Source organism: Phacochoerus africanus, chromosome 4 (assembly GCF_016906955.1).
Source record: "Phacochoerus africanus isolate WHEZ1 chromosome 4, ROS_Pafr_v1, whole genome shotgun sequence".
Lineage (NCBI taxonomy): Eukaryota > Metazoa > Chordata > Mammalia > Artiodactyla > Suidae > Phacochoerus > Phacochoerus africanus.
The window spans coordinates 135,409,299-135,435,174 of record NC_062547.1 but is presented as its reverse complement, the minus strand read 5'-3'; positions in this window follow the sequence as shown (position 1 = coordinate 135,435,174).

Below are 25,876 nucleotides of genomic sequence, written 5' to 3'. Positions count from 1 at the left end.
ATGGGACTTAATTAAACTGAAAAGTTTCTGCACAGCAAAGGAAACCCTAAGTAAAACAAAAAGACAATCCACAGAATGGGAGAAAATCTTTGCAAACTGACAAGGAATTCATCTCCAAAATTTATAAACACCTCCTACCACTCAATACCAAAAAAAACAAACAACCCCATCAAAAAATGGGCAGAAGATCTAAACAGACAGTTCTCCAAAGAAGACATACGGATGGCCAAAAAACACATGAAAAAATGTTCAACATCACTCATTGTTAGAGAAATGTAAATCAAAACCATGATGAGGTACCACCTAACACCAGCCAGAATGGCCATCATCAACAAGTCTACAAACAATAAGTGCTGGAGAGGGTATAGAGAAAAAGGAACCCTAGCACCCTCTCGGTGGGATTGTAAATTGGTGCAACCACTGTGGAAAACAGTGTGGAGATTCCTCAGAAAACTAAAAATAGAACTACCATTTGATCCAACAATCCCACTCCTGGGCATCTATCCAGAGAAAACCACGACTCGCAAAGACACATGTATTCCGATGTTCACTGCAGCACTATTTACAATAGCCAAGACATGGAAACAACCTAAATGTCTATCGACAGAGGAGTGGATAAAGAAGTTGTGGCACATATACACAATGGAGTATTATTCAGCCATTAAAAAGAAAGAAATAACAGCCTTTGCAGCAACATGGATGGACCTAAAAATTATCATGCTAAATGAAGTCAGTCAGACAGTGAGACACCAACATCAATGCTATCACTTAAAAGTGTAATCTTAAAAAAGGACACCATGAACTTCTTTGCAGAACAGATACTGACTTACAGACTTTGCAAAACTTACGGTTTCCAAATGAGACAGGTTGGGGGTAGGGGGATGTGCTGGGGGTTTGGGATGGAAATGCTATAAAATTTGGTTGTGATGACTGTTGTACAACTATAAATGTAATAAAATTCACTGAGTAATTAAAAAGAAAAAATTCAATTACAGAACCTCTTTGGCTCAAGTACTATAAATACGTTTAAAAAAAAAAAAAAAGAAGCCTGCCTCAAGACCCTGTTCCAACTTCACTCACAAGATATCAGACACCATAAGCAAGAAATGCTACAACCTGTAGCCTTCAAAAATGAGACCACAACACAAAAATGAGACAGCAGAGAAATACATTCCAGATGAAGGAACAAGACAAAACCCCAGAAGAACAGCTAAGCAAAGTGGAGATAAGCAAGCTACATGAAAAATATTTTAGAGCAATGATAATAAGGATGATCCAGGCTCTCAGAAAAAAAACTGGGTGGCAAAGATAAATAAATTACAAGAAACATTTAACAAAGAAATAGAATATTTAAAGAATAAACAAGCAGAGATTTTTTTAAAAACATAGTAAATGAAATGAAAATTTCACTAGAAAGAAACAGTAACAGAACACAGGAGGCATAAGAATGAATGAGTGAGGCGGAAGACAGCTGAGTAGAAATCACTGATGGGGAACAGGATAAAGAAAAAAGAATGAAAAGAAATGAGGACAGCGTAAGACAGCTCTGAGACAACACTAAATGCACCAACACTGCATTACACAGGGCCAAGAAGGATAAGAGAGGGAGAAAGAGCCAGAAAAAAATATTTGAAGAGATAACGGCTGAAATTTTCCCTAACATGGGACAGGAATCACTCACCCAAATCCAGGAAGCACAATGAATACCACATAGGATAAACCCAAGGAGGAATACCCTGAGACACCTATTAATCAAACTGACCAAAAGCAAAGACAAAGATAAAATATTGAGAGCAGCTAGGCAAAAGTAACAAATAACCTTCAAGGGAACCCCAATAAATTTATCAGCTGATTTTTCAGCAGAAACCTTGCAGGCCAGAAGGAGTAGCATGACATACTTGAAGCAATCAAAGGAAAAACCGGCCAACCAAGACTACTCTACCCAGCATTCACTTGTTCAGATTTGAAGGAGAAATCAAAAGCTTTACAGAAAACCAAAAGCTAAGAAAATTCAGAACCACTAAACCAATTTCACAACAAATACTAAAGGAACTTCTCTAGGCAGAAAAGAAAAGGCCACAACTAGAAATAAGAAAATTACAGATGAGAAGGATCTCCAGTAAAGGCACACATATACTAAAGGTAAGAAATCATTCACACACAAATATGCTATCAAAACCAGCAATTGTGAGACAGGAGGGTACAAATGCAGTATACTGGTAGAGATGCATCTGCAATTAAGAGACCAGCAATTTAAAACAATATTGTGTGTGTGTGTGTGTGTGTGTGTGTGTACACTCCTATATCAAAACCTCATGGTAGCTACAAGACAAAAATTTACAACAAACACACACACAAGTAAGAAAAAGTAATTCAAACACAACACTAAAGATAGTCATCAAACCACAAAAGAGGAGAACAAAAGAAGAGAAAAAATAAAGACAATGTAACCATCTCAACAGATGCAGAAAAAGCTTTTGACAAACTCCAACACCCATTTCTGATAAAACCTTCCAGACAGTGGGCACAGAGGGTACCTACCTTAACATAATATAAGCCATATATGATAAACCCACAGCTAACATCATTCTCAACAATGAACAGCTGAAAGAATTTTCACTAAGATCAGGAAAAAGACAAGGATGTGCACTCTTGCCACTTTTATTCAACATAGTTTTGGAAGTCCTAGACATGGCAATCAGAGAAGAAAAAGAAATAAAAGGAATCTATATGGAAAAGAAGAAATAAAACTATCAATGTTTGCAAATGACATGATACTATATATAGAAAATCCTAAAGCTGCTACCAGAAAGCTATGAAAGCACACCAGTGAATTTGGTAAAGTTGCAGAATACAAAAATAATACACAGAAATCTACTGCATTTCTATATACTAACAATGAAAAATCAGAAAGAGAAATTAGGGGAGTTCCTACTCTGGCACAGTAGGTTAAGAATCTGACTGCAGTGGCTCAGTTCACTACAGAAATCCAATTCCCAGTCCAATGCAGTAGTTAAAAGATTTGGCATTACTGCAGCTGCGGCAATAGGTCACGCCTGCAGCTTGGATTCAATCCCTGGCCCAGGAACTTACATATGCCACTGTTGCAGCCATTAAAAAAAAAAGGAAGAGAGAGAGAAAAATTAGAGAAACAATCCTACTCACCATCACATCAAAAACAATAAAATACCTATGAATAAATGTACCTAAAGAGACAAAAAAAACCTGTACTCTGAAAACTATAAGAAACTGATGAAAGAAATCAAAGACGACACAAACAGATGGAAAGATACACCACGCTCTTGGATTGGAAGAATCAGTATTGTGAAAATGATGATACTAACCAACACAATCTACAAATTCAACTCAAACCCTACCAAGTTACCAATGTCATTTTTCACAGAACTAGAACAAAAGAAATTGTATAAAAATACGAAAGACCCCAAATAGCCAAAGCAATCCCAAGAAACAAAAATATAGCTGAAGGAAAAAGGCTCCCTGACTTCAGACTATACTGAAAAGTTATAGTCATCAAAACAATATAGTACTGCCACAAAAACAGAAATATATGTCAATGGAATAGGATAGAAAGCCCAGAAATAAACCCACATACCTATGGTCAACTAATCTGTAACAAAGAAGGCAAGAATACACAACGGAGGAGTTCCTGTCATGGCTCAGTGGTTGATGAATCCAACTAGGAACCATGAGGTTGCAGGTTCCATCCCTGGCCGTGCTCAGTGGGTTAAGGATCCGGTGTTGCCATGAGCTGTGGTGCAGGTTGCAGATGCAGCTCAGATCCCGCATTGCTGTGGCTCTGGTGTAGGCCGGTGGCTACAGCTCTGATTAGACCCCTAGACTGGGAACCTCCATGTGCCATGGGAGCAGCCCAAGAAATGGTAAAAAGACAAAAAAAAAAAAAAAGAATACACAACGGAGAAAAGACAGTCTCTTCAATAAGCGGTGCTGGAAAAACTGGACAACTACATGTAAAAGAATGAAATTAGAACTGTCTCTAATACAATGCACAAAAACAAACTCAAAATGGATTAAAGACCTAAATCTAAGGACAGATGCTATAAAACTCCTAGAGGAGGAGTTCTCATCATGGCACAGCGGAAACAAACCTGACTAGAATCCATGAGGACACAAGTTCCATCCCAGGCCTCACTCAAAGGGTTAAGGATCTGGCATTGCCATGAGCTGTGGTGTAGGTCACAGACGCAGCTCAGATCTGGCATTGCTGTGGCTGTGGTGTAGGCCAACAGCTACAGCTCTAATTTGACCCCTAGCCTGGGAAACTCCATATGCCATAGGTGTGGCCCTAAAAAAGAAAATAAATACATAAAACTCCTAGAGGAAAACATATGCAGAATACAATTTGACATAAATCACAGCAACATCTTGTTTGATCCACCTCCTAAAATAAGGACAGTAAAAACAAAAATAAACAAATGGAACCTAATTAAACTCAAAAGCTTTTTCACAGCAAAGGAAATCATTTTTAAAAATGAAGACAACATATAGAATGGGAGAAAATCTCTGCAATAAATGTAACAAACAAAGACCTAATCTCCAAAATATACAAACAGCTCATACAATTCAACAACAACAACAAAAAAAAAAAGCAATCAGAAAATGGGCTGTAGACCTAGACGTTTATCCAAAGAAGAACATATGGGTAGCCAACAGGCACATGAAAAAATACTCAACATCACTCATTATTACAGAAATGCAAACCAAAACTACACTGAGGTGTGAGGTACTGCCTCACGCTGGTCAGAATGGCCATCATTAACAAGTCTACAAATAACAAATGCTGGAGAGGGTGTGGAGAAAGGGGAACCCTCCTTCACTGTTGGTAGGAATGTAGATTGGTACAACTACTATGGAAAACAGTATGCAGGTACCTCAAAAATTAAACATAGAACAAACATATGATCCAGCAATCCCACTCCTGGGCACACATCTGGACAAAAAATTCATTCAGAAAGATACATGCGGAGTTCCCACTGTGGTGCAATGGGATTGCTGGCATCTTGGGGATGCTGGGACACAGATTCTATCCCCAGCCTGTCATAGTGAGTTAAAATCTGGCATTGCTGCAGCTGCAGCTACAGCTTGGGTCACAACTGTAGCTCATATCTGATCGCTGCCTGGAACTCCATGTGCCACGGGGTGACCAAAAAAATTTTTAAAAAGATACATGCACCCTTATGTTCATCATAGCATTATTCACATTAGCCAAGACATGGAAACAACCTAAACATCCACTGAGAGATGAGTGGATTAAGAAGATATGGTATACTACTCAGCCATAAAAATGAATGAAATAATGCCATCTGCAGCAACATGGGTGAAAGTGGAGATTATCATAATAAGTGAAGTCAGAAAGAGAAAGACAAACACCATATGACATCACTTATATGTGGAATCTAAAATGTGGCACAAATGATCCCTATTTACAAAACAGAAACAGATCGCAGACATGGAGAGCAGACTTGTGGTTGCAGGGGATGGAGGGAATTAATGGGATAAACTGGGAGTTTTGTGTTGGCAGATGCAAACTATTACATTTAGAATGGATAAGTAGTGGGATCCTACTGTACAACACAGGGAAATATGTCCAAAATCTTGGGTTAGAACATGATGGAAGATAGTATGAAAAAAAAGAAAATACATATCTGTTTGTGTGTGTGAGAGAGAGAGAGACTGGGTCACTTTGCTGAAAAAAAGAAATTGAAGGAACATTGTAAATTAACTATACTTTAATAAAAGAATTTTAAAATTAAAAAATAAAATCATAAATGGTGCTGGGGTGTTCCCGCTGTGGCTCAGCAGGTTAAGAATCTGACATGGTGACTGCGAGGATGCAAGTTTGATCCTTGGCCTTGCTCAGTGGATTATACAGCACTGCCTCAAGCTGCAGCATAGATCACAGATGTGGCTTAGATCCAGCATTGCTAAGGCTGTGGTGTAAGCTGGCAGCTGCAGCTCCAATTTGACCCCTAGCCTGAGAACTTCCATATGCCACAGATGTGACCATAAAAAGAAGAGGGAAAAAAAGGAAAAAAAGACCCAAAAAATGTGATGGGAAAACTGCACAGTTACATGTAAATGAATGAAGTTAGGAGGTCCTGCTGTGGCTCAGCAGTAATGAATCTGACTAGTATCCATGAGGATACAGGTTTGATCCCTGGCCTCACTCAGTGGGTTAAAGATCCGCCATTGTCCTGATCTGCGGTGGAGATCACAGATGCATCTTGGATCCTGTGTTGCTGTGACTGTGGCTGTGGTATAGGCTGACGGCTACAGCTCCAACTTGACCCCTAGCCCAGGAACTTCCATATGCTGTGGGTGTGGCCCTAAAAAGGGGGAAAAAAGGAAATTAGAACACTAACGTCAAAAACAAAAATAATCTCAAAATGGACTAAAGACCTAAATATAAGATCAAATATTATAAAAGTCTTAGAGGAAAACAATCACAAAACACTCTCTAACATAAACCACAGCAATATCTTTTCAGATCTACTTCCTAGAGTAATGAAAATAAGAACAAAAATAAACAAATAGGACCTAATTAAACCTAAAAAATTTTTCACAACAAAGGAAACCAAAAACAAAACAAAACCTACAGAATGGGAGAAAATACTTGCACATGAAGTGACTGACAAGGGATTAATCTCCAGAAAACACAAATAACTCATGTAGCTCAATATCAAAAAAAAATGCCCAATGAATAAATAGGCAGATCTAAATAGGCATTTATCCAAAGAAGACATACAAATGGCAAAGAAACACATGAAAAAATGCTCAATATTGATCATTATTAGAGAAATGCAAATCAAAACTACCATGAGGTACCACCTCAGAGAGACTACAATGGCCATCATCAAAAAGTCTACAAACGGGAGTTCCCGTGGTGGCGCAGTGGTTAACGAATCCGACTAGGAACCATGAGGTTGCGGGTTCGGTCCCTGCCCTTGCTCAGTGGGTTAACGATCCGGCGTTGCCGTGAGCTGTGGTGTAGGTTGCAGACGCGGCTCGGATCCCGCGTTGCTGTGGCTCTGGCGTAGGCTGGTGGCTACAGCTCCGATTCAACCTCTAGCCTGGGAACCTCCATATGCCGCGGGAGCGGCCCAAGAAATAGCAACAACAACAACAACAAAAAAAAAAAAAAAAAAAGTCTACAAACAACAAATGCTGGAAAGAGTGCAGAGAAAAGGGAATCCTCTTACACTGTTGCTGGAAATGTACATTGGTACAATCGCTATGGAAAACAGCATGGAGGTTCCTCAAAAACCAAAATGTAGAACTAGCATATGATCCGACAATCCCACTCCTGGGCGTATATACAGAGAAAGCCATATTTTGAAAAGGTAAGTGCACCCCAAGGTTCGTTGCAGCACTGTTTACAATAGCCAAGACATGGATGCAACCTAAATGCCCATCAACGCAGGAATAGATAAGATGACGTGGTACATATGTACAATGGAATATTAGCCATAAAAAAGATTGAAATCATGCCATTTGCAGCAACATGGATGGACCTAGAGATTCTTATTAAGTGAAGTAAGTCAGACAAAGAAAAACAAATATCATATGATGTCATTTATATGTAGAATCTAAAAAAAAAAAAGGTATAAATGAACTTATTTGCAGAAGAGAAACGGATTCACAGACTTTGAAAACAAACTTATGGCCACCAAAAGGGACAGGTCAGGGCAAGGGATGGACTGGGGTTTGGACTAGCACAGGCACAGTGCGGTATGTGGAATGACTAGCCAATGGGAGCCTGCTGTATAGCACAAGGAACTCTACCTAATATTCTGTGATAACCTATATGGGAAAAGAATCTGAAAAAGAATGGATATGTGTATATGCATAAGTGAACCACTGTGTTATACAGCAGAAATTGTCACATTACAAATCAATTACACCTCAATAAAACTTTAAAAAAAATAATTTGACCACAACAAAGTCAAACTTCTACACAACAAAAAAATCAAGAGGGAGTAACTGCCATGCGCTCCCCAGGCAGGCTCTGGGGAAATCAGCTATAATGGAAAAAATAAAAATCATTAAAAGGAAAAAAAAATCAATAGCTCCTATATACTAACACTAACCAATTGCAATATATAGTAGAAAAATTAAAATATCAGTACCATAATGCATCTTGGAATGTACCTAATAACAAATGTGCAAGAAATAGTACAGCAATAAGATTTAATTAAAAGATAATTAAGGAATTCTCTTGTGGTGCACTGGGTTAAGGATTGGGTGTTGTCTCTTCAGTGGCTTGGGTCACTGCTGTGGTGCAGGTTCGAGCCTTGGCCTGGGAATGTCCATGCACAGGTGCAGCCAAAAAAAAAGATAATTAAAACATGACCTAAATTGAGAGACAAATCATTTAAGAGACTGGGAATATTTACTGTAATAAAATTATAAATTTTCCTCCAAATAGTCTATAAATCCAATACAATCACAATTCCAACATCGACAAGATTTCTCAAGGAATTGCTTAAGGTAATTCCGAAATGCCTATGAGGATGGGAGCAGGGGCAAGTGGATGAAGGCCGGCAAAATGTACACATTTCCAGTTATAAAATAAATACTAGATGTGTGGAATGGAAAGCCTATAAAATTGGATTGTGATGATCATTGTACAACTATATATGTAATAAACTCATTGAGTAATAAAAAATTAAATTAAATTAAATTAATAAATACTAGGGATGTGATGTATAACATGATAAATATAATTGACACCACTACATATTATATAGGAAAGTTTTTAAGAGAGTCCATCCTAAGAGTTATCACAATGAAAAGATTTTTTTTCTATTTCTTTAATGTTGTATCAGTATGAGATGATGAATGTGCACAAAACATTGTGATCATCAAATTCATTAATTAAAGGCGTATGAAAATGTAAACACAAAAATGGTACAGCTATTTCGCAAGACAGTGGGGCTGTTTCTTGAGAAACTAAACAAATTCTTACCAAGTGACATAGCCACTGTACTCCTTGATATTTACCCTTAGGAGCTGAAAACATGTCCACGTAAAAACTTGTCCACAGATGTTTACAGCAGCTTTATTCATAATTTCTAAAACTGAAAGCCGCAAGATGTCCTCAGCGGATGAACGGATAAACTGTGGTACATCCAGACAATGTAATATTATTCAGCACTAAAAAGAAACGAGCTATCAAGCCTTGAAAAGAAATGGAACAACCTTAAATGCAAATTACCACATGAAAGAAGCCAATCTGAAAAGGCTATATGCTGTAGGATTCCAACCATATGACATTTTGGAAAAGGCACAACTGTGAAGTCAGTAAGTATCAGTACTGCCAGGGTGAGGAGGAGGAGGGATGAATAGGCAGAGCACAGAGGATTTTTAGGGACGTGAAAATATTCTGTATGACCACATGAGGATATATACATGTCATTATATATTTATGCAAAACACAGAATGGACAATACCAAGCGTGAACCCTAATGTAACCTATGGACTTTGGGTGACGATGACATGTCAACATAGGTTCATCAGTTGTAACGAAGGTACCACTCTGGTGGGGGATGTTGAGGAGAGGGGAGGCTATGCTTTGGGGTGAGAGGCAGGGGGGCCAGGAAGTAGATAGGAAATCTCTGTACCTTTCCCTCAATTTTGCTAAGAAGCATAAACTGCTCTAAAATTTTTGTCTTAATAGAAAAAATACCAATTTTTTTAAAATTTAAATATACAAACATAGTAAAAACAAGTTTGAGAAACGAGAGTGGGATTTCTCTTGTGGCATAGCGGGTCAAGGATCCGGCACTGTCACTGCAGCAGCTTGGACTGCTGCTGTTGTGCAGGTTCAATCCCTAGCCCAGGAACTTCCAAATGCCATGGGTACAAGCAAAAAAGAAGAGAGTAGCTTGCCCTACCAGACACCAAAACATATTATAAAAACTATGGGAATTAATACTGTTTGTACTAGTGTAAGCATGGGTGAATAGACAGAAGAATATAACTGAGAACTCAGAAGTGGATTCATGTGTATTAGAGGCATTTCAAAAGAGTGAGAGGAAACTGGACTTTTTAACAATGCTTTCAAGCCGGCTGATCTCTATTTGGAGAAAAAATAAATTATGTCTACATATTATTTGCAAATGTAAATTCCAAGCAGGGATAAACTGGGACTATAGGACTAACAGATACAAACTACTATATATAAAACAAAGAAGAATTTATTGTATAGCACAGGTAACGATATTCGATATCTTGTAATAACCTGTAATGAAAAAGAATCTCAGAAAATACATATTTTTATATATATATATGAATTACTTGTACACATGAAATTAACCCAAAATTGTAAATTAACTATACTTCAATTTAAAAAAAAAATTAGGAGTTCCCATCGTGGCTCAGTGGTTAACGAATCCAACTAGGAACCATGAGGTTGCAGGTTCGATCCCTGCCCTTGCTCAGTGGGTTAAGGATCTGGCATTGCCGTGAGCTATGGTGTAGGTTGCAGATGCGGCTCAGATCCCACATTGCTGTGGCTCTGGCGTAGACTGGTGGCTACAGCTCCGATTCAACCCCTAGCCAGGGAACCACCACATGCTGCCGGAGCGGCCCGAGAAATGGCAAAACGACAAAAAAATAAAAATAAAAATAAAACAAATAAAATAAAATAAAATTAAAATTAAATTCCTGATAAAGACCTAAAATTTTCCCAAAAAAGTCAAAGCTTCAGAAGAAAAGGTGAAGTTAGAAAGTTCTCTCGAACAAATAATAAACAGATATAAACATACATTTAAAATGTTTAAATTTAACTAAATAAAAATGTAAAAGTATAAAAGGAAAAAATAAACAACATGAAAATCATGCAGCATACTGAAATGTACATGATGACACCTAACAAAGTATTTAGCCCATATAAAGATCTTCCAGGAAAAAAAAAAAAAAAACAATAAAAAGATGGCTAGACAGGTAATTCATTAAAGAGAAAAATGCATAAACAATAATATGGAATTATGCTATCAGTCCCTTGCTGACTCCAGCTTTTGGTGAGTACTGGCTTTCCTTGGCTTGTGACTGCGTGACACTCATCTCTGCCTTCATGGCCGTAGGGTCTTCTCTGTCTCTCTCACAGAAGGATATTTGTGATGGCTTTTGGGACACACCCAGATAATCCAGGATACCCTCCCCACCTCAAGATCCTAATGTAATCACATGGTTAGCCAAATAAACATTTATCCTCTGGTCATGGAAAGTAACGTTCACGGTGTACACAGATTAGGATGTGATTATCTTTGTGAGAGGGAAGGGGTATTATTTAACCTACCCCCTGACAAATGACTCCAGTTTCCTTGGTACAGAGTGGGCTTAATAATAACTAGTCAATAGGGCTATTGTGATCACTGAATGGGTTAATACATACAAAGCACTTAAACCATGTCTGGCACACAAGAACTGCTCAAGAATTTAGTACCTGCAACTACTGGTAGTAACAGTAGTAGCATTAATCAGGAGCAAGAAAAAGAATATTCATTCATTCGAAAAGTAGTTCTTGGAGTTCCCGTTGTGGCTCAGTGATTTAAGTACCTAACTAGATCCATGAGGATGCGGTTTGATCCCTGACCTCGTTCAGCACAAAGATCCAGTGCTGTCATGAGCTGTGGTGTAAGTCACAGATGCAGCTCGGATCCCACATTGCTGTGGCTGTGGTGTAGACCGGCAACTGCAGCTCCGATTCTACCACTAGTCTGGGCACTTCCATATGCTGTGGGGGTGGCCCTTTAAAAAAAAAGAGTGGGAGTTCCCGTCGTGGCGCAGTGGTTAACGAATCCGACTAGGAACCATGAGGTTGAGGGTTCGGTCCCTGCCCTTGCTCAGTGGGTTAACGATCCGGCGTTGCCGTGAGCTGTGGTGTAGGTTGCAGACATGGCTCGGATCCCGCGTTGCTGTGGCTCTGGCGTAGGCCAGTGGCTACAGCTCCGATTCAACCCCTAGCCTGGGAACCTCCATATGCCGAGGGAGCGGCCCAAAGAAATAGCAAAAAGACAAAAAATAAATAAAATAAATAAATAAATAATAAAAATAAAAAAAAGAGTGAGTTCTTGTTTTGCAACCTGAAAAAAACCTCTGAAGATGGATGTGGCAAAGGTCACACAACAATATGAATGCATTTAATACTACTGAACTGTACACTTAAAAATGATTAGGATGCTAAATTTCATGTTACAGGTATTTTACCACAATAAAAAAATTGAAGAAAAAAAAACAGTAGTAGCATTGAAGGCTTTCTGAGCAAGACACAAAAAAATCCAAACCATTTAAAAAATTTATTTTAAAAATTCAACCCCATTAAAATTTAAAGTATCTATACAATCAAGACCAGTATAACCAAAGTGAAAAGGAAGAAGATACTTGCAATGCACTAATGGAAGATGAGAATCTACAGTGTTTAAAGAGTTCCTATAAATAAGATAAAAGCAATCCTATTAAAAAATAGGAAACAGGTTTAAACAGGCAAGTCACAGGAAGGAAACATAAATGGCCAATAAATACGAAGTGATACTGAACTTAGCAAGGCATCAGGGAAAGGCATTTAAATAGGGAGATACCATTTCTCTCCATCAAGTTGGCAAAACATGAAAAAGTCTAACAATGTGCCGATTGCCTGCAATGTGCCGATTGCCTGCAATGTGCCGATTGCTCATGCAGTGGTGAGCATGTAGGTCATTACAGCTGATGTGGAGATCAATTCAAAAGGCTGTTCAGCAATGTTTACACCGCAGTTCATCAAATCTCCAACAATGATTACAAGATCCATCATGATTTTGCATGCCAATAAAAGAATAACACTGAAATAATTGTAACACATCATGCATTTCAGAGATGTGGAGATGAGAAAAAAGGTACCTCTCAGACTACAGGAAATAGTCACAGCGAAAAAACTGAAAATAACCTAAATGTTCATTCATAACAGTACCAGCTCAATAAAATGCAACTGTATATGCATATAATGAAATTCTTATAAAAGTTAGAGATCACCCAAAAGAAAATATTGCTGAATAAAAATAACACGATGCAGAATCCTACCATACAGTATAACATTTATATTCACATGCGTACACACACACACAGAAATCACATCAAACTTTTTAAAAAATACCTTTTATGGTAGATGGATTGTACCAATGCCTCCATTTTTCACACTTTCCTGAATCGAAGGTGTTTCATACTGCCTGCTCATACTGACTGGGCCTACCAATGTGACTTACTTTGGCTAAAAGGGCAACAAAAAACTCAATAAAAGCAAAAGCTTCATCAAACTCTCCTGGTGTTGCCTTACAGACCCTCTCCGTTAGACACAGGGAATCTAAGCATCTTGTCTGACATGGCCAGAGTAACAGCGACTAAGTGTTGCAAAGATGAAATTCTTTAAAAAGTATGGGTACGGCTTTGGGCCAATGGAATTGAATGGAATCCGATACAAAGAAAACCCACAAAGTCCCTGAGGAGATTGTATTGTCCTAAGTGCCTCCAGACTGGGTTGAAATTGTTCCAAATGTGAAAAGGCCTCAGGATGCGAAAGAGGCTGAGAAATTGTTCCAAGGGCATGTTTTCTCTTTAGGAGGGGCTGAGAGCAACAGGAAAGGAAGATTATCTCAGAGCGTGAGGCCAAGGGCCTTAGGAAATAATGGACTAGAAAGCCACTCCCAGTGAGCAGAATTAGATGTCAATCAAAGGACAAGAACCACCCCTGTCGTAGCAGATACCGAGTAGTGGAAGTTCTGCCAAAAATAGGGGGACTCAGCATTATTTTTCCAGCTTCCTTGTAGAACCACTATGAAGAGTGATTCCATATGCCCCCCATTCTTTCCCTTTAAATGGGCATGTCCATTGCAAGTGTCCCACCCCTGTCTCACCACATGTTTGGAGGCAGAGAGCAGGGACCTGCCTTTTTAGTTCATAAGTCCCCAGATAAAGAGAAACCACATGCAGATTGCTGTGGATCCTGAGGTCCTAGACTCCAAGCATGACAACATGACTGGAAAACCTTTGGGGGAATCCTAGAATGGGGGTAAGCATACTTTGCGTATGGGAGGGATGTGGCCCAAGAGTGGACTATGGTAGACTCACTGCATTAATGACCCAGTGTTCCATACCTCTCTGTATCTATGCCTTCTAGCAGTGCCCTCACACTGGGACTCTGGACTTAACCGTGGAATTGCTTCAGCCACTGGGACAGCCGAAGTCTTCAAAGAAAGACTTTAAAAGCAATCTTCAAAAAGTGCCTATGTGGGAGTTCCTGTCACGGCGGAAACGAATTCGAATAGGAACCATGAGATTGTGGGTTCGATCCCTGGTCTTGCTGGGTGGGTTAAGGATCCCGCATTGCTGTGAGCTGTGGTGTAGATCGCAGATGCGGCTTGATCTGGCATTGCTGTGGCTCTGGCGTAGGCTGGCAGCTACAGCTCTTATTGGACCCCTAGCCTGGGAACTTCCATATGCCGTGGGTGCAGCCCTAAAAAGCGAAGGAAAAAAAAAAGTGCCTATGTGTTTCTATTTCCTTTTCTGGACTCATAATGAGAATATTCTCAGAATGTCCTAATGGAAGGATAAGTGGGGAAAGGAAAGTCATTCCAGTCCAGATCATCTGGACTACAGACTACAACAAGACTACCACCAGCCAGCCAGCAGACCCCTCGGTCAGCCCCAGTCAGCTGCACTCCCAGGAAACCTACAGACTCATGGATAAATGGTGCTTGTTTTAAGATACCAAGATTGGAGAAGTGGGTTAAGTAACAGGATGGTATTCAAAGGGGACTTGAGACTTAAAAGTGGTAATTTTCCTTTTTAAAAAAATGATGAAAAATAAGATACAGATTGTTTATACAATTAAAGACTGATTTTTTTTAAGTGGCAAAGGCTACAAACAGCTAATTCTTAAAAGAATAAACACAAATTCCAAAAACCTCTAAGAAAAAGTATTCAGTCTCAGACAAATGTAGCTTAAAAGAGTACAAACCAATTTTGCTCGTCGAATTGGCAAAAATAACAAGATTAGGATCCAGGTTAAGGATCCAGTGTTGCTGCAGCTGTGGTACAGGTCATAACCGCGGCATGTGTTCCATTCCTGGCCCAGGAACTTCCACAGGCTGCACATGTGCCCAAAAAATAAGATTACTAATGGTTAAATATTTGCAAATCTATAGGGGAAACAGGCACACAAGAAAGTTCTGATGGAAGTATAAACTAGGATAGCCACTTTGTCCATGTCTGAATATTCTAAGGTCATAAACTTTTTTCTTTTCTTTTCTTTTCTTTTTTTTTTTTCCCCCACCACCCTGCAGTACATGGAGTTCCCCAGCCAGAGACCAAAACCAGAGCCGAAGTTGCAACCTACGCCACAGCTGCGGCAATGCTGGATCCTCAACCCACTGCTCCAGACTGGGGATCAAATTCACGTCCTTTCCACGGCAGAGACACTTTCCATCCCTTTGCACCGTGACAGAACTCCTTAAAGTCATAGGTTTTGATTCTTAGTATACATTCAGAACCAAAAGACACCAAAAAGCACTGGGCCTCACTACCACACCTCCCACCAGACCAGTAAGTAACTCTCAAAACAGAAAACCATACATATGAAGAGACATTTCACTGAAAAGGATTACAGATGGCAGACAGGCACATAAAAAGATGTTCAACATCATTAACCAAGAGAGAAATGCAAATCAAAACCGCAATGAGCTATCACTACTCCGATTAGAACAGTAACATCAATAATGACATTGCCAAATGCTGACAAGGATGTAAAGAAATTATCTCTCAGAGTTCCCATCGTGGCTCAGTGGTTAACGAATCCAACTAGGAACCATGAGGTTGCAGGTTCGATCCCTGGCCTTGCTCAGTGGGTTGAGGATCCAGCATTGCCGTGAGCTGTGGTGTGGGTTGCAGTCATGGCTCAGATCCTGCGTTGCTGTGGCTCTGGTGTAGGTTGGCGGCTGCAGCTCTGATTGGACCCCTGGCCTGGGAACCTCCTTATGCTGTAGGAGCGGCCCTAGAAAAGGCAAAAAGACAAAAAAGAATTTTAAAAAAAAAGAGACATTATCCCTCTCATACACTTTCATACATTGCTGGTGGGAACATAGGTACAGATCTATCAAAATGTACAGGTACATCAAAAATGGAAAGCCATTTGGAAAGCAGTTTGGCAGTTTCTAAAAAAACTAAAAAACATACTTATCGTATGACCTAGCAATTTCATTTGACTCATCAATGCCAGAGAAATCAAAATCTATATTCAGAAAGCACTTCTACATGATTGTTCATAGCAGCTTTATTTAAAATAGCCAAAAAATGGAAACAACCAAAACCTCCTTGAATAGTGACTGGTTATACCATGATATATTCACACCATGGATCACTACTCATTAATGAAAAGGAACTGCTGATACACACAACAACAATACAAAACGAATCTCAAAGGCATTATGCAGAAAGAAAAAAAGCCAATCTTAAAAAAATCACATGAGACTCTGTACCATTCTCAAATGGCAAAACTATAGAGATGGAAAGTACAGTAGTACTTGTGAGGGGAGGGTTGTTTAAGGAAAGGGAGATAGGTTTGCCTGTAAGAAATGAGCAAGGGGAAGAGCTTTAGAGCAATGGAAGAGCTCTGTACCCTACTTGCAGTGGTGTCCACACAAATCTACACAACTAATAAAATGACATCGCTATACACACGAATTATGCCGGTGTCAGTTTCCTGGTTTTGACATTGTACTTTAACTATGTAAGATACAACCATCGGCGAACCTCAAGGAAAGGTCCATAGGACCTCTCGGTACTAGCTTTGCAACTACCTGTGAATTCACAATTATTTGAGAATTAAAATGATTTAAAATAAAAATAATTTTAAAATACTAAATTTAACATAAAAATTATGCTGTGATGACATAAATGATAAGTCCTTATGCTATGACATATATGATATATGCTCACATAGCTTATCTCTAGACTGTCTTATTGCAGAACTCTACACTATATCACCAAAAATGATGTTGTGGTTTGGTGTCCCTGTTAGGCGGAGTGATGGTCAGAGCACAGGTTCAGTCAGTCTTACAGAAGATCAACTAGCCAAGTTGCTTCTACATCAGTGTTTTTTAAACTATAGATTGAGATCTAGTCATAAACTACAAAGTAAGGTGAGTGGCGAGCAATCAGCATTGATCTTGAATAAAATAGAGTAGCCTCGGAAACATGAGAAGGCAAAACATGTAGTAGGGACAAGTAAAATTTCTCACAATTTTCATGGAGGTTTCATATGTGGGTGGGTACAACGGGTCACTGCATAAAGTTTATTTCTTATTGGGGATTACCAAAAATACATTTAAAAACCATTTGTCCTAGAACCACCCCTTTCAAAGCTCACAATGAGGGGTGTACCAAGAATTCTTGGCTGTAACATGGGAAATACAGAAAAATTGGGAACGTAAACATCCCTCAGCAACAGGGGTGGCGAAATAAATGTGGTATGCTCACACCAGAGAACAGCATTCTATTACTAGTCTTCTATCGCTGTCATAAAAAATTACCACAAACTTAGTGACTTAAAAGAACACTACCGTACTATTTGATAGTTCTAGAAGTCACAAGACCAGGGCAGGCCAAGTCCCTTCTGGAGGCTCTTGGGGAGAACCCAGCCCGTACTCATTCCCTTTGATGGTAGAATTCAGCTCCCTAAAGTTATAAAACAGAGATCCCTTTTCCTCCTGGCTGTAAACTGAGGCCCATTCACAGTTTCTAGAGGCCATGCATATCTGGGTTCATGGCCCCCTTCCTCCATCTTCCAAGCCAGCAAGAGCAATCCTTTCCATATTGTTCCTCCCTTACCTACCTTTCTGTCTTTCTCATCCACTGGAAAGGACTGGTGAGTTGCCTGTGTCCACCGTGATAATTCAAAATAATTTCCCTATCTCATGGCCCTCACCTTTAACCCCATCTACGCAGCCACTTTGCCATGTAAGGTGACATAGTCACAAGTTCCAGGGGTCATTGTGTGGATATCTCTGGAAGGGAAGCCTTACTCTGCCCACCACAACCATGAAGCAGTCTTTAAAAGTGAGGTGGGCCTCCAGGTATTGATATGGCTAGATTGCCAAGATATTTAGTTCAGTGAAAAAAGAAAGTTGTAGAATGAGGCATGGTATATTACCTCTTGTGGGTTTTGTTTTTTGGCTGCACCCACAACATGCAGAAGTTCCTGGGCCAGAGATAAAACTCATGCTACAGCAGTGACAATGCTAGATCCTTAGCTGCTAGGCCACCAGGGAACTCCCACCTTTCAGGTTCTTAAACACACATATAGACACACAGTGCTACCCGCATAGACACTTACAAATACTACAGATTTTCCACGGGTATATATAAATGTATGTAGATGTGCAGAATAAAGCTCTACAAGGATATACACCAAACTGATAACCATGGAAACCTCAAGGAAAGTGGGGAAGGAATCAAGATTGGGATGATCAAAGGGGACTTTAGCCTTATTTAGTATGATTTTCCTTTTTAGAAATGAGAATACATTCATGTACATTTTATTGGAGTGATTTAAATCGTACTGTTAAAATAATACAAAAGTTTCTAACAAACTACTCCTCAACAGCTCAGAAGAGCCAAATATATACTGACTCTCTTAATCTGCATTAGCAAGTCAAGGTTTCGTAAATTATTTCATAGAAGCAAAGAAAAAATAAGAGAAAACATCTCCAGAAACACATCTGTCCCTCCCCTGCCTGACAAGTATCAGATAGAACGAAGTATTCTCAGCACCACAAGAGTGGGCCTAAAGAAGAGAGTAGCAAGATATATTAAAAGTTCTAAAAGGGAAAATTTTGCAACCTGGAATACTCTACCCACCAAGATTATCATTTAAAATAGGAGAAATAGAAAATTTCTCAGACAAACAAAAACTATAAGAATACAGAAATAGTAAACCTATCCTAAAAGGAAATATTGAAAGGTGAGTTCCCATTGTGACTCAGTGGTTAATGAACCCAGCTAGTAACCATAGTGTTACAGGTTGGATCCCTGGCCTCTCTCAGTGGGTTAAGGATCCCGAGTTGCCGTGAGCTGTGGCGTAGGTAGCAGACGAGGCTCGGATCCCGAGTTGCTGTGGCTGTGGTGTAGGCAACAACTGCAGCTCCGACTGGACCTCTAGCCTGGGAACCTCCATATGCCATGGGTGTGGCCCTAAGAAGGAAGGGAAAGAAAGGAAAGGAAGGGAAAGAAAGGAAAGGAAAGGAAAGGAAAGGAAAGGAAAGGAAAGGAAAGGAAAGGAAAGGAAAGGAAAGGAAAGGAAAGGAAAGGAAAGGAAAGGAAAGGAAAGGAAAGGAAGGAAGGAAGGAAGGAAGGAAGGAAGAAAGAAAGAAAGAAAGAAAGAAAGAAAGAAAGAAAGAAAGAAAGAAAGAAAGAGAAAGAAAGAAAGATTGAAGCTTTCCTCTAAATAGGAAAGAAGTAGGAAGATAAAGGATGAAGGAAATCACAAGTGGAAAGCAATCATTTAAATAAGCCAGTATACAGGAGGTCCCCTTGTGACGGAGCAGAAACAAATCCAACTAGGAACCATGAGGTTGCAGGATGAATCCCTGGCCTCACTCAGTGAGTTAAGGATCCAGCATTGCCATGAGCTGAGGTGTAGGTCGAAGACGTGGCTCAGATCTGGCGTTGCTGTGGCTCTGGCATAGGCCGGCAGCTACAGCTCCGATTCGACCCCTAGCCTGGGAACCTCCATATGCCGAGGATGCAGCCCTAGAAAGAGACAAAAAAACAAACAAAAAAGAACACATTTGGTTCTCCAACTGGCCCAAAAGCCACCCTTTCCAGCAGCTGAGGAAAGTACACACATGCCCCTAGGCCTCCTTTCTCCTCCAAGCGGGCCTGTGAGCAGTGAGCATAGCATGGACACACAGAGCTCAAGGATACTTGGCTTCTAGCCCAGGGACTTACCACTCCCCCAGCCCCACCTCCCTAAACACACACACTCACACACACACAGAGAAAGCTGCATTTTCCCCAGGCCCTGGACTTATAGTAAATCCCATTGTCTCTAATGTCCATAGGAAGAACAAAGCCCACCTTATTTTTTTTTTTTTTTGGTCCTTTTAGGGCCACACCCACGGCATATGGAGGTTCCCAGGCTAGGGGTCAAATCAGAGCTGCACCTGCCAGCCTACACCACATCCAGAGCAACGTGGAGTCCTAGCCGTGTCTTTGACCTACACCACAGCTCATGGCAATGCTGGATCCTTAGTGCACCAGGGATCGAACCCACATCCTCATGGATACTAGTCAGTATGTTACCACTGAGCTACAAAAGGAACTCCCCCTACTTTATCTCTTACTTCACAGAATCTAATTCCTGAGTATGACCCCTAGGTTTCTACCAAGAAGTCTACAGATCAAGAGTCAAGAGAATCCCCAGGTCCAGAGCAGGGCAGTGATCTCAGACTGCAATGGCAAGAGCACAATGCACCTGTCGGCTCCATCCTCCTAGCCCAGACCCCTAAAACCTGCTGTCCCCCATGCCCCTCCCCTACCCAATGGCTCAATCGGGACCATTTATTCTCAGCCTCGCCCTTTCACAAAAGAAACCTCACACCTTTCCAGACCAAGTGAGTTACAAAGCTAACAAAAACTCTTCCTGAAGAGATTATTCGGTGAGAAAATATGATTTAATAGGCTGATGTAGGCTCATTTAGCATGAAGTCATACCACATATCAGCACCTGTGCCTCACACATATGTCCTCTTGTAATTCTTTCCACAAACAACCCTGTGCCAGAGGGTTCCTAAGTCATGGAGGTGGTCAGAGGCCGAGCCAGAATTTTGACACAATTTTTCCAAGTGTGGCACAAAATGCAACAATTATAATGGGAAAAGAGTGATAAATTTGACTCAATAAAACATTAAAATGTATCTATGCAAAGAAAAAAGGAAAGCTGAAAAAACTTGGAAAACATATACAACAAAAGTCTAAGCCAAGACTCACAAAAACAAGTAAGAAAAACTCAAAGGAAAATTAACAATAGATAGGAACAGTTTATAGGATAAAACATACAACTGACCAGTTTCCATTGCCTATTTTCCTGCCTCCTTGCATATACTGGCTTTGGCAAGATGATGCCTACCAAAAAAAAAAAAAAATCATACACATTTGACCTAGTAGTTCCATGGCTAGGATTTACTCTCTGAACTTAGTTGCAAAGGTTCCCCAAGAAATATGTGTAAAATCATCACAGCATTATTTGTAAGGGGAAAAAAATGGAAAAACAAAAGTGACCATCAGTGGGACTGACTAGATAAAAAGTATGGCATACTCACACTAGGACCTCTATGCAGCCATGAAGAAGGATAGAATAGATTTGTATGTACTAACAAGGCAAAGTCACCAGGTAACTGTTATCTGAAGGAAAAAAATACCAAAGTGTAGGAAAGTATAAGCCTTTTTGAGTTTAAAAAGAATGTTGATTCATATTTGTTAAGTAGATGCATAATTTTTCCCAAAGGGGACCCGTAAGAAGCTACAACAAGAGAGAGAAAGTGGAGGAAAAAGGATTCAGAGATTTTAGCATTTTTCCCTTTCTGTAGGCTGAGGTTTCTTACCTTAAAAATGTTTTGTTTTGTCTGTCTTAATAATATCAACAAGGTTTTTCTGGACGGGAAGGGTTTTCCTTCTTTGTAGCTCCCTATATTAAAAGAAAAATAACCAACTACAGATATAACTATGTGATCACAAGAGGTTTTGAAGGTAGAACTGGCATCCTGCAGCACCTGGTCGGTTTCCTCTTGCCTTTGCTGGAATCTCAGGCCACGAAATTCTATCCAACTCACAGGACCCCCAACCTCTTCCACCTGTGGCACCTTCCAGCCCACACTCCTGGCTCCAGACCCCAAGCAGGACAGTCACTGCCATTGCCTTGTACCAACCCTGCCTAAGAAGAGCAAAAATGCCAAGAAGCAGCCCTCCAACTCGGTTCTGCCCCCAACTAAAGGCAGCCCAAAAGAAACCTTATTCCTACACAGAGAAGCAGACTGGCCTTCTTGCTCCAAGCCGGTGCCTGGTGCCAGGAGTCTGAGCATGAAGATGAACCTTCAGTGACAACACCTTATACAGGCTCTGCCAGGTAGGGTCAGGCCCGGTCCAGGACATAAAACGTTTAAGGAAAGCCAGAGGCCTCTGATTCCTTGGGATCCCTGGGCTCATCTTGGGTGAATGTAAATACCACACCTGAAACCCCAAGTCCCTTTAAAAACACTCATCAGTTCCCTGGGCATGTTCTCCTGTGTCATTCCACACGATGATTGTGACACCTAAATGATTTTTGTGGAAATTACAGCTATTAGCTGCCTCTCCATGTTCCTGTGCATCTGATGGTGCTGAACTTCAGGCTGGAGTGAGAGCCCAGTTCTGGAGCTCACAAGCCTGTCTTCCAGGCCTGCGTGTGTGTCAATTTCACCTCCTCGGGAGTTGCCCGGGGTGGGGGCAGGGGGTGAATCTGAACCTGGCTCCAGTCCACAGAGGGTAGGAAGAGACCGAAGAAAGTGGAAGACCACTCCAGATCGGGTGGGGGCAGATTTAATAAGCAAGGGAACTTATCTATGCAGCCTCCCTTGGGCAGCTGCAAGATGACTAGATCTCCACGCCCCCTCTCCAGAATCTTCCCAATGTCTGTAGAGGCCTTAGCCGAGCTCGGTTACATACACCATCCAGGTGGTCCCAGTGCCGCATCGCTATCCCAAGACGGCATCCTTGGGCAGCATCTAGCACAGGGAAGGCAAGTGGGGTGATGCTCCAAGGACAGGGTAGAGGGCGAGAGACCCCCAGTTGCCAGGGTCTGGCTCACAGGTCAATCAGCGGTCCTGTCTTCTCCATCACCACCTCCAACAACGTGGCACCTGATGGAACTCGTTATCCCAACTGCATCTCCCACCTCGGGTGTGAGCTCCAAATGAATTTGTCTTCATTATTCATGCTCCCCTTGCTTTTGGCTTCCAGGGCCGTTGGAGATTTTTCCTTCTATGCCTAACAGTTTTACCGTCAAAGAAAATCACTCATGTCTCCCACCCCTGATCCTCTCCTGGACACCCTTGTTAACTCCTGGCAGCAACAGGTACCGGCATTCATGCCCCAGCTTTGAGGGTGAGACAGTGGGCATAAGGAGCCCGCTGTCTGGAGAGGGGGGTCAGACACGGGGAGATGCAAGCTGATGGGGCCGTAAGGTGGGGTTTATCACACAATGAGCACTCAAAAGGGCTCTGGCAGCCCCATCGCAGAGAAGCTGCTTGGGGTTAATATCAAGGCCTACTAGTCACCCTGGTCTGGCACTCCAGCTTCACGTCAGGGCTCATGAGCCCAGGATCAGTGCTTCTCACAGTCACTGTGGCTGGACAAGGACACCAGGCCCTGCAGGTGAGCCAACCTCCTGCATGAAGCTGGGTCCCTTGGCACACAGACATCATACCAGTCCCCACGTAGCCACTGGAAAATGCCAAGAGAGAAAAATGGGGCCAACCACAGGAAAAGAGATGTGCCTGAGACAGTCTCCAAAGAAGCTGGCTGAGGCCAGTGCAGAGCTGGAGAGGAGGCAGGAGCTCTTTTAACACCAAAAGAGCTCGAGGAATTTTAACACAAATGCAAGCTCCCGGAGGAGGAAAGAGACCAGGCCAAGGTGGTCATCTGAGACTGGGGAGGTGGTAGCCCAGGAAACTCAGGAAGAGGGCAGGGAACAGACTTGCTGTTTCCACACAGCATCTGACCCCTGAACCAGGATCTCCTTCCCTTCTCCGGGATTAGGGTTTGCCAGGAACTCAACTCCTGGCCGTAGCTCCTAACCCGTGGTCAGACAGCTCCCGAGAGAGTGAGGACCAGCTCTCTCTGGTCACTCCAAGGCGTTTTTCTGGTTTGCCTTAGACAGGGGTTTCCTGGACATGAGACGTCAGTGGCTAAAACCAACCAAGTCCAGAGCAAACCTCAACAGACTCTACAGAGAATCCAGAACATAAGAGAAGCTCCCAAAACCACTTTTCAGAGGGAACACCCTGTCACCTTCCTCTGCAGCTCTTACAACCCCAGAATTTACTAAATCGCAGGGCCCCAGGGAACAAACACCCTCAGCCTAATGACCCTCAGCAGGAGGCAAGGTGATGAGTCTAACCCCCAACAGAGCTCCCGGGCTCTGTTTGGCCCTGGAGCCCTGCCTCTCTGGCCCCAAGGCCGAGTGCTGACCTTGGAGGAAGGAAGTGAAGCATTAGTGCCCTCCAGCACCACCATCCATCACAGCTGTGCAGATAGAAAGGGGTCACTTTTAACACCAAAAGAGCTCGAGGCATTTTAACACAAATGCAAGCTGGCGGGGGCCAGCGGTGGGAGGGAGCAGTCTTTCTAGGCAACAAGAGGCCTTCCCGGTGCCTTCGCCAACCTCACCTCAAGGGCGTGTGTACCCCTACAGCCTTGGACCCAGGTGTAAAAGGCAATGCCAGTAATGGGCTACAACTTCTTTCCAAGCCAACAGCACCCTGAGCTTTGGCCAGGAGCTTCCTCTGCCATGACAGGCCCACTCCCCACTCTGAGGACCCGGACATCATTCCAGCCCAGGAAGAAGGCTCTAATATGGGGGGATGGGGCGCCAGAGGCACACATCTGCCACAGCTCTGCAAGTCTGGCGCCTGAGGGAACCAGAGAAGACAAATATACATTTTATAGATGAGCAACCATGCTTCTGCTGTGAGAGTTGCTGTGAAGACCACGGTGGGCCCTAATAGATTCCATAACGAGAATTCCATTTGTTAACCAGTCAGGTGTTATTTGAAAAGTGTGCCTGTGGCTCGCGGGCAATTGAATGTCTTGACCTTCGGTTCCACTTTACTAGAGCATGTTGATTTGATGTATGAATACATAAGGCAGAATGAGATGAAAGATGGAAATACCCGTCAGGACACACCACACTTTGCAAAGCTAGATAAACTAGACGGAGATCGCACCCTTCAATGCGTTCCTGACTTTGGCTCATTGTAATTATTTTCCTTTTTCTCACTCGTTTCAAAGAAAACTAGCTCCTGAGGCTTTTGAGAAGAAATACTACTCTGGATGCACAATGGAAAAAACCAAGGGACAAAGAATTCTCTGACTAGCCAGAAAACCAGTTTGCCCTGTCCTGAGGAGGGAACCTGTCTTTGGAAATGATGGGCATTCCAGCTGCATTTGCCAACCATCCTTCAGAGCCCTCCAGAACTTAAGGACAAAACACCAGGGATAGAGAATGAGGCCCCAGCAGGCAAGATATGAGCAGAGTTTGAGAAACATCAAGTCGTCTTCTTTTTTTTTTTTTGTCTTTTTTAGGGCCACACCCAAGGCATATGGAAGTTTCTACACTCGGGGTCAAATTGGAGCTAGAGCTGCTAGCCTACAGCACAGCCACAGCAACTCGGATCCAAGCCACATCTGCAACCTACACCACAGCTCACAGCAACGCCGGATCTTTAACCCACTGAGCAAGGCCAGGGATCAAACCTGCATCCTCATGGGTACTAGTCGGGTTTGTTATTGCTGAGCCACGACAGGAACTCCCAACATCGGGTCTTACCTCCACTAACAATTTCCTAACCTCAGAAGAGTTAAACCTATGCAGCAGCCTTCCCATGGGATCTATAGCCCTGGGTGTTTGGAAGAGGAACAGAGAACCTCTGGAGCTCAAAGTGTTTTTCCCTCGGGCCATTTGGAGCTCTGCCCATCACCCACTCTCCTCCATGAAGTCAGAACTTCTCTGTACCAACGGACCATCTGGGAACTTGCAACTAACATCCACAGT